Source organism: Cataglyphis hispanica, chromosome 3, assembly GCF_021464435.1.
Source record: "Cataglyphis hispanica isolate Lineage 1 chromosome 3, ULB_Chis1_1.0, whole genome shotgun sequence".
NCBI classification, from domain to species: domain Eukaryota; kingdom Metazoa; phylum Arthropoda; class Insecta; order Hymenoptera; family Formicidae; genus Cataglyphis; species Cataglyphis hispanica.
The window spans coordinates 4,556,098-4,572,271 of NC_065956.1; the positions used below are offsets into that span (position 1 = coordinate 4,556,098).

At 40.4% G+C, this 16,174-nt stretch overlaps 1 protein-coding gene across 5 annotated transcripts in view; it reads left to right on the forward strand.

Annotated features, from left to right (window-relative positions):
* The window catches only part of LOC126848376 (frizzled-2-like), a 97,243-nt gene that overhangs the window by 56,222 nt on the left and 24,847 nt on the right, over positions 1–16,174 (forward strand). Inside the window, exon 1 of one of the 5 annotated variants that reach the window (XM_050589223.1) lies at positions 11,221–11,790. The exons of the other annotated variants lie outside the window; for them this stretch is intronic. The gene's annotated coding sequence lies outside the window, so the exon portion shown is untranslated. Of the gene's footprint in view, positions 1–11,220; positions 11,791–16,174 lie in introns of those variants that run through there. 5 annotated transcript variants of the gene reach the window in all.

The window sequence follows — 16,174 nt, forward strand, 5'->3', positions numbered from 1 at the left end:
TTTTCGAAATCATGGGTGTCGTATTTGCGGAAAATTACGTGGCAGCGTGACTTGTCCCAGACGATATAAATCCATATATTCTCTGAACAATTTTTTTTTTTTAGCTTCCAATTTATATGTATCGCGACGTGTTCTTACATGATTGTTTTGACGCCTTGTGAATATGAAACGACCGTACATACTTCTTTGTTGTATATACATATATCATCTTTTTTTTTTCTGTGTCTCTCATTTCTCTGCCGGAACAGTGCTCGCTTCCGTTTGCCACCCGACACGACACGATCATCTACGAAGCGAGAAACGAGAGAGAGAGAGAGAGAGAGAGAGAGAGAGAGAGAGAGAGAGAGATAAGAGCGGGGGAAAGGGGGATTTGAAGAGGTAACGTAGAGAGAAAGAAAGAGAAGACACATAATGTCTATTCATCGCCGATCGAAGATGGACGTTCTTTCGAAGGGTCTGCTAACATAGCACGCATTTGAATATGAAAATATGCCACGAATTAAAATAACACTGACTATAGTGAGCTACACGGGACGCGATCTTAAATAATTCATGGGATTTTTCACTTCACCGCGACGTATACCGGAGTAACCGTGATCTTGATGCCGAAACACCGCGCGCGATCACGCCAAAGAATATCGTAGGAGTCAGCTGTTTTTATTTAAGCAGTCTAAAGAAAGACTTGCGATAGCAAAGACTTGCGATGCGAATTGCATGATATTTTCTCAAAGAATTTAAAGAACTCGAATTCTCTTTGATATTTCGTAACTTAAGCAAAATACAAAGTTAATATACGCATTATCATTCGCATAAATTCAAGACGTTACCAAAAAAAAATGTTATTCGTATATGGTTATTGTTCCATAATGCGGTCGTCACAAGCATCACAAGCTATTAATACGACCACTACAGAAAGGCGTTGTGTAATATTAACTGTTAAATCAGGTCACGCATAAACGATCTGTACATCAGCATAAAGAAGTAGTCCTTCGATTCAATGTATGGATACGTAAAACACAGAATTTTCAATTTTTAAACACAATTGTGCGAGATTTTCTATTATTTTGATATTTACAGCATTATTATTATTAATATTATTATTATTATTAAAGGTCTATTTATTTAGCGCTTTAGAATAAATTCTCTCATACAAAATTATATAAAAAAATAATTTTAACAAAAATGTGATAATTTAACATGAAAAGCGGAGTTTCAAACAAAAATAATAATAATAAAAGATCACAAACTGAACATTAGACAATTTTCAACTAATTAGAGAAATCGAATAAACTAAAAAAACAACCTTGCCATTTAAGACGCCAATCTGAAGAATGCGGAAGCTCTTAAAGAATTAGGTCTTAAATTCCTTGATACTGACATTTCAAATAATTCATTGTCGTTGTTTCAATGAAGAAGCGGCACATCTAAAAGATTTTGCAGTAAAAGTCAATGCAAGAAAGCGACGCGGTCAATTTATCGACGTATGCTCTACTTTCGGTCACTTTTCAAGCTAATTCAAACTTTTTTCTACATTGACATGTTACATATTATTAAAACAATTTCTTTGAGAATTTCCTTAGTAGATAAAAAACCATTTATATAATAGACTTCCTTAGAAAGAGAGAGAGAGAGAGAGAGAGAGAGAGAGAGAGAGATGTGGAGACCTTCAAATCCCGTAAGTTAACAAAAGTAACAAAACTATTATGTTACGAAAAGGTAATAAATTTTCAACCTTATTTTTTGCTTTACAGACTTCAAAAAAAATTGTGCATTGTGTTTGCGCATCTCTCTGGACTCTATAAAATTTATGACTGCTACGTACGCTTAAAAAGTTTATTGAGAAATATCACAGGAGTCAGAATATTATAAATCCAGTTTGCGGACAAGGATAACTCGCAATTAAAGCGACTTAAATGAGAAATAAATGCGGATTGAATTAACAAACTTTTTCACACTAAAAAGAAAACTTTTTGTAATCTCGAGATTTATGAGCACACTCGCACATTGTAAATGCCAATATTTCACGCGCTAATCTGTATAACATACATTATCTCACGCGTCTTTATTTTGCAATTTTGTAATCGTACATTGTTATAAATCACGTAATAATATGTTTAACTATCTACGTTATATATACTTATATACATATATACTTATTAAAGTCATGACATTATGTTAGCCCTTCGAGCGTAACTTTCTCTATAGCCGGATGCGACACGTGTCACATACCTTTTCACCTTATCGTTATTTATCTGAGTCGTTATCTGATGCTCAAGTAAATACGGACCACCATGCAGCCTGCAATGATACAGAGAATTCTTTATACCTGATTGTCGAAAGGGGCTCACGAAGATAGACCGCATAGCTATTCGAATTTTTTCGCGATGCTACCGTAGCAAGTTACGCAAAGTTACGTAAATGATAAGGCGGTTTATCTCCGTCACAAAGTATACGCGAAAACGGATAATCTTGTAACATTCTCAGTATTATCCATTGCATACGCGCAAACAATTTCCTTTACTGTGGTTTTTTTACCTGACTGATTTAAAAGAGTCAACTTCCGACCATATTTTTTGTCCCCAGATATACTATAAGAGTTAATGTTTAGCGTTTTTAGGGACCTTCTTTTTGTCATCCTAAAATTTTAAAATTTGTTATATACCCATTTACGTAGTAATCTGGTAAGCAACCAAAGATAAAAATAACAGATCGGGCAATGATGTTTTGAGTAGAAAAATATAAAAAGTCCTGGCAATAATTCAAATCTTACGACAAATTAATTTTAAAATATTTCTTCGTAGTTGATATATCTCAATATGTGAGATATGTATCTGAATTAAATTACAAAAATTATTTTATTATATTAATATAAGGACATCAATATTTTTTACTTTTAAGCGTTTAAACAAATTATAAGCTTTAATAACGTGTAATGAAATCTTTTTCATTTTTTTTATTCATGTCAATTGAATTCTATATGAACAGAAACTTGATTTAATGCTTAATCATCAGGATACTTTCGCTAAGAAAAATCAGAAGATAAACCGAATGGATAAAAAAAAATATATACGTATCGCGCGAATGCGGACACCCGGTGCGCGCAAAAATGTACACATCGTATAACAGAAATTTCGTTTTACGCGTAACATTTTCGCACGTCCGCGCTTTTAATGGTTCGTTTTAATGTACATAAAAAAATGTATAGCGGCATAAACGGACCGTCGGCGAGCGAGAGAAACTAATTGCGAATGGCAAGCTCGCGGATGGCGGTGCAGGAGAGAGGCGAGCGTTCCACAAGATTACACCGTATCCGTCCCTGGTGTCTGATGCGGATACCGTGTAGCGGTGGTATAGAAACTGGTGGATTCGACTCGCGCGTTCTTCTGATAAATATACGCGCGAGCGTGTACACACATGCCGCGTTTACACGCCGAGGGCCGTGAGGCGTGCACGCGCGGTTATACGATGAGAGCCGACACGCCGGTAAATTTCAGCGTGATCACCGGCTACAAGCCTTACGACAAACGAAAGGCGCGCAGGCCGCGTACCGTAATATTCCGTCGAATTTACGGGGCGCCGTACGTTACGACTTTATTACAGGACGCGGCGCACAGGTAACCCACGAGGGTGATGTTACGTTCCAATGTGGGAATGTATTTCCATTTCGCTCCGATTCAACGTCGATTATCGTGAGAGGCTGGGTGTACTGTCGCGCGAAACGGCATCGCGAGAAATCGGCTTGTCGTGACAGCTACGACGTCCTCGGATTGCTCGTATAAAGTCGACATCGTTAACGTTGTCTCTTTACGATGTATGTCACGTGCAGTAATTTTTCCAGATTTTGTTATACGGATTTTAATGTATCATTATTTGACAAACATGTAAATTCAAGTTTCAATATCTATTATCAAAAACTCAAACTATTATACTCGCAATCAAAAGAAACATTGCACATTTTACGATTTAAATATACAATAGTTTATTCGCCAAAATGAAATTTGTAAATTATTGAAAATTAATTAAATTTGAATACGCATTCTTCGTGATATCATTAGACGTTACATAATTAAGTCAAGTAATCGCATTTGATATAAATTCTGATTTATGGACCATAATGTATCCTCGTTATTTATTGATGGATATTATCGAATTTCTGATTATTCTTTGTGTAAAGAAATTATCGGTGATATAATTTTTTTTCGTAAGAAATTACGGCTATTAGTAATTAATTTTGCTTCTTGATCGTTATCGTTAAATTTTTTAATTAACTGACGACATACGGCCAAAATGACACACATGATGTTCGCACAACCACAGCATACTAAAGAAATTATCGGTGATATAATTTTTTTCGTAAGAAATTACGGCTATTAGTAATTAATTTTGCTTCCTGACCGTTATCGTTAAATTTTTTAATTAACTGACGACATACGGCCAAAATGACACACATGATGTTCGTACAACCACAGCATACTAATTGAAAATTTCGTCATTTGACGAATTCTATCGTATATACGATCGGTGCGCCGCCAATTTGATTGACAATTCGAGTTTATTACGTTTCTCTTGTACAAGATAGAAATTTACATCTTTCCACACGTTGGAAATTGTCACGCATGGATATTATTTGTGAAAAGAAGCTCGTTACATGAGCTACAAACCGGTATAACAAGATCATGTAGGAAGGAGAAAATAGAAAACAGTTTTACATGAAAATAGAGGGCGAATTAAGGGCCTCGTTTCACTCGAGGAGTCATAGTCTTACGACGGAGGAGGGCCAAAAAGGAGCGATCTCAAAAGTCACAACCATTGAAACTGACAGAGGGTGACCAATGTTATTGAAGTGATGTTGAAATAAATTTTACATGCTGAAAAGAAGAGAGAGTTCCGCTAGGCACTGCAAGCCGAATACCGTTGCCGAGAAGTCAAGCAGCCGATATTGAAAAGGTCACGAATTTTCAAAAAACGAATCAAGGATTTGTATCCTGTTGCTAGATAACAAGTTGTATTTTCTTCGAACTCGAAGAACCTCGTGGACTTATTTACACAGCTTAAATGAGAAAAAAAAAATAAATATTGCGAATAAAATATATTTATTGAAGTAAAAGTGCCACATAAAAAATACTTGAAAGTAAAAAATTTGAAACTCTAACAATATTAACAATTTAATCAAATCAAACACGATTTGCTTAGTAAATCTTATTACGCGAAAATTAATTTAATTAATTGAATTTAATTATATACAAAGATTTTTCTTTTATAAAATACGCTGATGTTAGCTTTATCATCTATCGACCAAATTGTCGCCGTAGAGGAACTGTTAATTAGAATCTCTGTCGAATCGATACAAGCCTAAGGTGGAAAGGAATCCGGGGTGCAGCCTAGTAACACAGATAATAGAATTCGATAGGGCCACGTAGTGGATCATGCAGATACGATCGGGATTCTGTATTTTCGCGACTAAGCCAGTGGACTGCAATCCCCGGGCGGACTGTTATATTTTGGTGAGATGCATCGATCGTCGGACGGATACACGTCCCACGAGGCTCGTTAAGGGGAGACGATCACGCGCGCGACAAGGACAGAATTATCGTAGAATGGCAAGAAATGCGACTCCCCGTAGGCGGCTTTATAATGCTAAGACGTCGCCTACCTGTGCATCGTGGCACTTATTAAATCTCGCTCTGGCATCTCTCCTCTCTCGCCTTTCATCTCGGGTTACTGCTCGACCGGTACTCGCAACCAATCGTGCCTGCCTACGCTTTGAATGTCAGAGACTTTGCGTCGCAAGATTTGTAGGAATCAACGTCTTTTATCCTCGCGCGCGTTCCCGAACATTTCATCGTCAGTCGAATGTTCGTCGTGATCGTTTTAACTCTTGTATCGCCGTTGACAGTTGCGAACTTGCGCTCATCTTTTATTAACGTGCAACATCCTCGAGAATATATATATATATATATAGTTGTATACGCATACGTGAGCAGATGCAGGAATCAAAAGAGCTCTTTCGAGAGCATCCTCAGCGTTTCGAAAAAGTCGGAAAAGCGTATCAGCTCGTCAAGGACTGTTATTAGATTTTTCACTGGAAAACTTTCTTTGACAAGTTTAAATGCGCGTTGCGCAACACAGTTGCATCGTAGAAATTTGCTCGCTACATACAAGTTGCAAAAATAAACGCCCATAGAAAAATTTTTAACAGCAGCATATAAATGAGAAAATATTTTGATATACAATTTTGTCTGTAAAATTTTTTATTTATTTTTATTCTTTTCTGTATGAAATTAACTTTGTGTAATTTCTTTTATAAAATGAATAATTGCAATCATTTTTTTAATACCGGAAAGAAAATTGAACGATGAATATATGTAAGATGAAAAACGATTACATTAAAAGAGAAAAATACTATATAAATAATAATAACATTTTATACATTTTTTATGCATTATTTATTCAGCCTTTGAAAGTCATATTTGCGGATCGACATATATATATATATATATATATATATATATATATATATATATATAATCGCAGTTCAAAATTCCGACTCCGATTGTTCGAAGCGACGTGTGAGTTCGTTTGAGAAGGCGGAGCGGTCTTTTTACGTTGTTTGCAAACTTGTGCAAAGCATATCGCGCGGAGGGGTCATCACGCGCTTTCCAAAAGCGAACAATAGAAGGGAAGTTGCCGTCTAGACATAAAAGCCGAAAAAGTTGTGACTGCATCTTCCAGCGGGAAGGACTCGTGCGCGAGGCCGTATCCTGAAGATGGCCGGCAGACCCCCGGAGAGCTCGTATGGTATATCGTCCGGATAGTATCCTTCGTCGTCCTTCCCCCTCCGACGTAGCCAACCGACCTGTGCAGGCTGGGAACGAACGTTTTGGTCACTTGAGTCTAATATCAATTTGTGGCACTCAAAAAAGAAACGTCTCTACCTAACACACGTATATACATGATGAGGGTTCCTGAGAGAGCCCCATCTCTCTCGTTTGGAAAGCACTTAATTTACATTAATTTTATTCCACGCGCATCCAACAGAACGTAGACTCTTAACAAGACCATATTTCTTTTAAAGTAAACACTCGTCCGTGCATTTTGATTGGCATTCTGATGCAACAAACGGCTTTCATAATTCCTTTAGGTACCAAACGACCACGCAAAAAAAAAATCAAGACGTGTATGATTACAATTTCGAACCATCTCAGAATTACTTGCGAGATCCATCTAAGCGACGTGTAACAAACTTTTGTCGGATATGTTTACGAATCTCAAATGAACCAAGACTAAATTATACGATCGGTGCATGACGTATTATTATGAGAATCTTGACGCATTGTTATGAGAACCTTAAAAGCGCAATGCAAGAGTGCACCTGGAACTGGTGCAGTGTTCGTACTGATATGACGGCGTTATCAACAACGGGCCCTGATCATCCGACCCTCCTGACGTGAGCGCGAAGCATTATGTAGCACATACCATACGGATGATAGGTGACAGGAAGTCGTAATCTACCCCTTCGCTATCTCCCGACAAAACCAGCGATTGTTTACATCGTGAGATTTTTAAATAAGCTGTTAAGTAATTTATTCACGCCTCCCTCCCACTTCATCATTATATGTGCTCCGAACTTCTAACGATTCACACGAAAACTATAACACAAACACGGCGTGCATCGCGTGTCGACTCGCGATCGACTCGTGAGACAATGCTTCGTCGACCGTAAAGAGAAATCCGGGGGGAATTCGGGGGACTCTTTCTCTCTAACTTCCCAGAGAATCTTGTAGACGATTCACTCGAGATGCGAGAGCCGCGTATCTATAAGCTAATTTCACGTTGAATAAAAACGCGTAATCCTCTGAAAGGGAAATCCATTTAATGTTCATCCCGTCCTCTCAAGATAAATTGCTTTTCGGGGGCGCCTTTCTAAAGCGACGTTGCAGGAAGTTTGGGGATGACAGAGTTTCTTTGCGAAAGACCTGACGAGACCTCCCCCCGGGAATCCCCTATTTTGGTTTCGTTGACTGGTGGACGCCAAGCATAACTGTCAACCGTGACCCGACAATGAGCGCGGACGTACCTTGCCGAAAATCCACAAGGGACGAATACCTCAATGTAAACTTCAATATACTCGATTCCTATATATGTATATATATATATATATATGTATATTTTTCTTTTCTTCGTTCTTTTATACGTCTCGTCGGTATTGACTATTCTCGTTCTTTCAAAAATTTTATCAAACATTGCACACAACGTCTCTATCGTATCAGGAAAAATACGCCAGATATGATGAAATGGCAGAATCGATATTTCAGAATAATCTTTCAAATAGTATTAATTCTTTTATTCTATGAAAAAGGAAAATTCATGAAATTATCACTTAAATAAAAAGGATATAATTTTGGTTTGTAGATCATTATAGATATATTGAGATATATTGAAACAAAACATAAATATTGTGACGCTCTATTTATAATTCTTCTTCATAATAGAAAAAAAGATTAAAAAACACGACAAGTATGAAAGTAATAAATTGAAGAACAAATGACAGCTACGCGACGATTATACATATATTTATCATTCCTGTGAAATAAATTGTGTTTATGCTTGTAAATCACTTTGGCAAATAGCGCATTCCGATAAATCATATTAGCAGAATATTTGATTATTTGCTGAATTGATTCTCATATTGCGATGAGAACGGTCTGAAATAACTTTGCGCTCCTTTAAATCTTTCTTTTCTTAATCTCACGCGCGTTGTATTATCATCGTGTAGACTGGAAATAGATTCGTCGCATTTTCTTGCGCAGTTCCTTGCGTCTTGCGGACGCTGTCATATACCGGCACAGCCCGCTGCTAAATTGGATCGAAGCTGCTGCGACCGCAAACCCGCGAAAAGGAATAGACAGCCTCGCCGTGTTTTGACCTTTAAACTCCCCGTCGAGAGCTTCTCGATCCGATTGCCAACCGAGAGAGAGAGAGAGAGAGATTGCAACGGACCACCTGGCTCGTACGGAGAATTACATTCACTGTCCAGACGAGTAACGCGTCTGTAGAGACTCTAACGTCTGAAGCCTCGCGAAATGGTAATCGCAACCAATCCTGAACCGATCGTCGCCGTTCCTTTGCGAAACGCCAAAGGCAGACATTGAGGAGAAGACGCCAAACCCCGAGACTTCCCCCTCGTTATTGCTCCAGCAGGGAAAAGCGTATGCCCGAGGGTCTTGTGTCCCCTTGCACTTCGTGGGGGGGGATACCGGCCTCTGCGCGAGGATATTACCTTCGCCCACGAGAAAAGCGACGATGTATGTATATGTTATATATTTGCGAGAATATAGGAATATATCTCGAATATAGTGAGACGTCTGTGTGCGAGCAATGAAGAAAGGTGTTCGGCGTCAGATCACGATACGATGCGAAATTTATTCGATGTCGAGAATGTCGGAACGAATGCTTACGTTAGCATGAATGAAGCTATGAGAGATCGCTATTGACACGAGACGATGACAAAATATGCCATTGTCAATGTGTCAAACTTTAACACAGGAGTTTCTTGACAAGTATGAAACTGCTTTTTTTAATAAGGAGAAAATTATTTATAACTTTTATATTTTTATTGTCTCTCGAATAAAGGTATAACATATAAAATTTTATCCTCTATTTAGAATTAAATATTCCATCTTATTATATCATCCTTTATCGTCCATATCGCGGAAACCTTACGTGAAAATAAAAAATACGTAACGTTACAGAGATATTTACAGAGATTCCAGCGTACAAGATATAACGATACTCGCCTCCTCGCGCGCGGCTTTACGACCGTAATAAACATGCCAGTTCGACATTTTTTTTAAACGCGAAAACCCTACTTTTTCGCACGCGTCTGCCTGCCACGGACGTTCGCGAAAGCGCATAAAATTCGGACAGTAGCTGACAGTTACACGGTACTCCTTCGCGCAACGAGGCTGGATAGCTGCCCATTTTACATCGGCGTAACTCTCGAACGCGATTACGACAGATGGAACGGTGATCAAGCAGTAAAAAATGAAGAATTTTTTAACTGACGGTATTTTTAGCCGGAATTTCGCGACAAAAAATTTGTCGCACGCCGCGTATAATCAGCCTCGCAGACGGTGCGGATGATGAGGACGCTATTACTCATTAATCCGCCTCTTCCGATAAACTATTTTAATTATTACGCATTTTTACAGACGTCTTTATCGGTAAAGTTTATCGCCGAACGAATATCGGCGACAAATCGATCGTTAGCAGCGAGACGGCAGGCGTCATTTACCGGCAGTGACGCGCGAATTGGAAAGTTTATCGCGTCGACCCGGGATCGTCGAACTCGCCGCCTCGTGTCCTCGAGCCTGCGATCTCGATCTCGAGAAGGTAGAGGTAGGTAGGTAGGTACTCCTCGGAACCGGTCGTGACCGTACCTACGCGAGACGTCGTTAATGCCGCGCGAGAGCGAATCCACCTACGAGTCGAGGGGGTGACCGTGTCTCGCCGCTCGTAACCAGCCCGAAAAGAAAGCAGTAAGTCGTTCAGCTGGAGAAGCGAGGAGGAGAAGGGGGGGGGAAAGAACCGCGGACCGATAATAAGCGCTCGTGAATCCCGAAGACCCCGAGCGAGGAGGAAGATGGAAGGAGAGAGATCCTGCTCGACCGTCTCTCGTTATCCACGCCACACGGCGCCCAGGCGTGACGTCATCTCGCGTGCGCGCCTAGCGTGGCGCGGCCCTAACGTGCGATGCATCCGCGGGGGTATGTGCACACGCCCGTGTGTACACACAGGTGTGCTCTTACACAACGATACTACCGAGTATCGTCGCGTGTATGCATCTGCACGTGCATACATATACATGCATGCGTGGTTGTTTAAACGTAGACCGAAAGTCGGACTCTCTCGCGAGGTTGCGACAGCAGCCAGCGTCGAGAGATGCACGAGAAACGAGATGCTGCGTGATTCGCTCGCGTGTAACAGTCGAGCGCTGCCGAGTGGGAGCGGTGGGGAGGGGGGGGGAGTTGAGCCGAGGGGCCGGTAGCCCTGTCGCGCCGAAACTCGACGAAAACACACGAGCGCTACGGCCGTCGCTTCCCCCTCCATCAATCGTTTTCTCTCTCTCTCTCTCTCTCTCTCTCTCTCTCTCTCTCTCCCTCTCCCTCCCTCTTCCATCTGTATCGGTCGGGCTTCGTCGTTGACTCCGGCGCTCTCGTCGTGCCTTCTCGCTCGCGTTCGCGTCACTTCGGAGTCAGTGCGTCCGCATCCGTCGTCGGGGTAGGATCGCGACTCGTTCGTTCGGTCGCACGTGCCTATTTCTTCATCTTTCTTCCTCTCGTTGATCTCGTGAACGCGCGCGTCTGGTTTCGAAGCAAAAAATTTGGAGAAACTACTGTGGTGCCTGTGCGTATGCGCGCTCCATTCGGAGTAAGTACATATACACAACCGCGACGTTTCATGTGCGCGAGTACAAGACACGAGACGCTTGTTTACGCATCTGATTTATAGTGCTCCCGAACGCAACAGTCGTGCAGCGTGCAAGAAAGAAACGTCTACCGTCAACGAATGTGTTCTATCCGACGGGACTGAAGCGTCGTGTTGTGTCTGACGGAATCGGGCTCCGTCGTCGGTCACGCGTTCCGTTTTTACCACAACACCAGAGATATAATGGATTAAGTTTCGCCGGGGCGAGTAGCTACCCGGCGCGGCGGCGGCTGCGACTTTCCGACTCTCCGCAAACGGACAACCGGAGCGGAGGCACGGCAGGAGTCCGCACGATAAATCAAGGTGAGAATCCGGCTTTGTTTTCGAAAAGGGTTGGCGCGCGATAGCCTCTCGGGTCTTCCATTGACCAGCCTCACCAGCGCGGTAGAACTGTTTTGCGTCCTCCTCCGTATCTCTCTCTCTCTCTCTCTCTCTTTCTCTCCCTCCCTCCCAGACGCATCTCATTCCGACAAGGCTTTCTCTTCCCCCCTTGACTCTTTCCCGTTCCTCTCTGTCCGAGGCCCTCTGCGAATGCTGCAAACGAGCATCCACGAGCGCGTAGCATATATTCCGCAAGCCTCCTCCAACTCCTCGTCCTCATCCTCATCCTCCATCCGTAGCCACACCATCGCTGTTCCTCGCGCACAAGCGGACCCAAGGGAGATAGAGAGCGAGAGAAAGAGAGAGAGAGAGAGCAAGCGTCGTTTCCCCGGGTTCGACTCGGACGACGGATCTTGATTGCAATTCTGCTCTATACTACACCGCCGTCGTCTCCCTATGCAAATCCACGCCGGCGGAAAGTCGTCACAGTCGAGAGCCGCGCGTGAGGATCTATGTTCCATTAAATATAAGTCGTCTCCTTTCTTTTGCGCGTACCGAGTTCGACAACCTTTCTCGAATTTAACGACTGTGAAAAATTGACGATCTACCGCTATTACGAAACGTGACGTGAAAAATTGACGATCCGCCGATGTTTCAATGTTTCGCCCGGAATAGCGTCGGCCGGCCAATCATAAGCTAACGGAGATGGATGAAACTAGATAAATCACACATCTAACTGAGCGTCGAACATCATTTCGAGAAAGCGACTGGTGAAATCGATCATTAATATCCAACAGAAATTCAAGCTATTATAAGACTTCTCTCTGCAATGCGCAAATTAATTTTACAGATATATGAAACGAATTGTATATACATATATACATATATACATATATACATATTTAACAAAGAAAAAAAAAATATATATATATATATATTTTTTTTTTTGTTAAATTAAAATGTTTCAATAAACTAACTTATTTTTTAAACTAATAATTAACTAAAAATTTGTCACTCAAGTGTTGAATTTATAAATAAAATGCGCCGTGATTTGCGAATAGACGTTATGCTTTATCGGATACACACCAAGAGTGCTTAATACAGTGCAATCATTGTTATCCCGCGGGATGGCGGATGCTTATTTGCTTAATATCTTAGTTAACTGTTGAAATCTGTTGTTGCGCTTTCTACTGTCAGTCCGCAAGGAACTTACATTAGCCAAATGTATACATTATGTATTATTGCACGCAATAATATTAGAAACGATGAGTAAATTTGAAATAGATATAATTACAGATTTAGAAGCATTCCAATTTATATTAAATATATACGTATATTAACATATTAGATGGGCATATAAAATAAGTTTTATTTTATTACGTAATATAATTTCATGAATTTTTTAATAGAAATTTTTGAACATAATTCAAAGAATTAAAAAAATAATTAATATCAGAAAAGAGATTTTCTTTTTTCAAAAAACATATTAGAATTCGAAATTAAGATCATTAGATGTGAAAAATTCACATTTTTGCGCAAAGTAATAAATTTTTTTGAGAAGAAATTCCAATTACTCGTTTACCATGGCCACGTAACAACTGCGCACGCGAATGGGACACCATGCTAACGTAGGATTGCGTATTACCAACGTATTACCATAAATGCGCGACAACAATGCGAAGTCGGGATGACCTTGGCTTAGGGTTCGCGTCGACGAGAAAGCGGCGATGTTTGCGTTTGCTGAAGCAGACCCGAGAATCCGAGGGCGCAGGTATTATATACACTCGATGCTGCTGCGGACGCAAATCACCGGAAAAAAGTCGACCCGCGCGATAGAATGTATCGCTTGTTTAGACTCGAGCGAGATGTAATTCGACGCGACGAGGAGAGAAACAGAGAGAGAGAGAGAGAGAGAGTAGAAAGCGCTGCAAAACCGCGCATCCGACGTTTATCTGTCAGCCTTTTTAACGACTATCGCGCAGCTTCCGGCGTATATATTTAACGTGCTCTCGTTAAATTTGCGACGCATACACACACAGACACACACACATGGATTATTTTTCGCGCTCGCGATTATTTGCATTCTCGCGCTCGTTCGCTATCGTTTGGATTCGGCGCTAAATACTCGCTTTATCACGCCTTAATTTTCGCCGGCGGATGGATCGGATATTTACGAGCGACGATAAGAATGACGCCCGCTTTGCTTTGTAGTCCGGGAATGTTCGTCGTAGGGAGCCCCGCAAAAGAGCCCGCCGTTACAACAGCCTCGTAACGCCTAATTACGTTCGCCGCGGACATATTGTACATATTTGCATCGCAAATCTTATGCCGCATAGCCGTCGTCGACGCTGTTAATTTCGTTACGCCTTATATAAGTACACCAAGGTAGTAGAAAACCGATAGGTGAGTGTTAAAAAGAAATATTGATGCGTAAGAAAGATATCGATGTCTTTTAACAATTTTAAGATGAATACGGAAATGATATATTCTATTAATTTCTATTAATAAAATTGAATTAAGAGGATACTTTAAGATGATTTGCAATATGTAAAAATATATATAATTTCCATTTTTTTTTTACTTGGAAGAGAAAGAAAAGATGATCATTCCTGTATAATGTGTTGTAATAATACATATTATATTTGATATTGAGGTTCTCTTATACGATATTGGAAGGTACATTATACTTTCAAAATATCAGAACATCCCTAAAGTATCGGAATATTGAAGCATAGTATCTTCGATATTTCGAGACCATATCGCAGGATCGTTACTTATACTGTCATAAAAACCCGATAGAATTTCGACAAAACCCTCCATGGAATTTCACATGGCCATAACGGAAAATCCTTACCCGCATTTAGGACAATCTCTTCGATCGTTGTTGGAGCGATGTTATCTTATCGTCTTGGGAGCTCGCGTGACTCTCAACAGTTTCGTTACGCGAAGTCGCGAGTTTAACCCTCGCGACCAGAGTCGTGCAGTTTCTTGGATGAACTTGGAATTGCGGAGCTCACTCGAGTTCTATGTACAATATGTACAATACGTTGGCCGCGCGGACAAAAGCCTGAAACAATGTAGCAACAGTGAAGCGATATACTTTGAAGTATGCTTCGGAGAATGAACAAAGCTTGAAGTTTTGCTGACTCGAGGCTGTCGCTAAATTCTTCTTTCTCTCTTCTCTATAAAAACTACGAAAAATATAATACCGTACAGTAATACTGAATATATGTATATATATATATATATATATATATATATATATATATATTATATATGACATTTTATATTAAATATTATAAAATGAGAAATATATAAACTAGAGAGCTTCTTTGAATTAATCACAATTTAATGACATAACGAGCGATTTGTATATTCACTTGTCTCTTCAGCCACAAAGTATTAAATAATAAAGAGAAAAAAATGGATATAGATTAAATTAAAATAAAATTATTTTATGGCTGAAGAGACCGAAGTGTTGAAACGTTTCATTTCATGTCAGTAAATTATGATTGATTTTATTATATTTTCTGTGGATTAATTTAAACAATCTTATTGTTTTCTGCTCGAATTATCCTTAATTAATTTTTATTAAATGAGATTTCTTTCTCTCTCTCTCTCTCTCTTTTTCTTTCCTTCTTGAAAATAAAATCGAAAGACTCGCGAGCAGGGATATTTAAGGACAGTAATAATTATACTGCTGGCTTGTTTTGGTCGTGCGCCGCGATCGTCGCCTAGTGAGGTAATAAAAAGACGGAGAGCTCTCTGGTTTAAAGTGATATATCGTCCCGCGCAGGTGGGAGACGTCTATGAGCGGGCGATCTTCTCCTTTCTCTCCTTCGCTCTTTCGTTGCGACCCTTTTGGATATTTCAGAGTCCGTCTGGATCCTTTTACAACTCTCTCGGGCGAGGCTGCTACGTCGCCGGCGCAATTAGAACACGCTATAATTGACTCGTTCCCGAATGCCGGCGAGAAGGTGAATTATGTCGCGAACGCGCCGGCTTCGGATAAAATCGAGTCGAGCTTACCGAGCGTGTAACACACATCGGAAAACGATATAATTCGCCCTGCACCGCGATTATTTTATGGACACTTTATTGGGGGTGGGGGTGAGGGGGGAGGGGGGAGGGATTGACTGACTTTGGGGCGGCAACGCACTATAAGCCACATAGAGCAATTTTATAGACCTGCGCTCCCGCTGGAAGAGATCATAAATCATTAACACGATCGAGGGTTTGCCTTTGTGGTTCTTACATTTATTGCCGTAATTCTCGGCTAATTGTCGAAATTGAATGTTCTCTTTACTTAATCACCATTAAGTGTTTTAACTTTTCCAGCGAAATATGTATCAATTTACTTACTTTT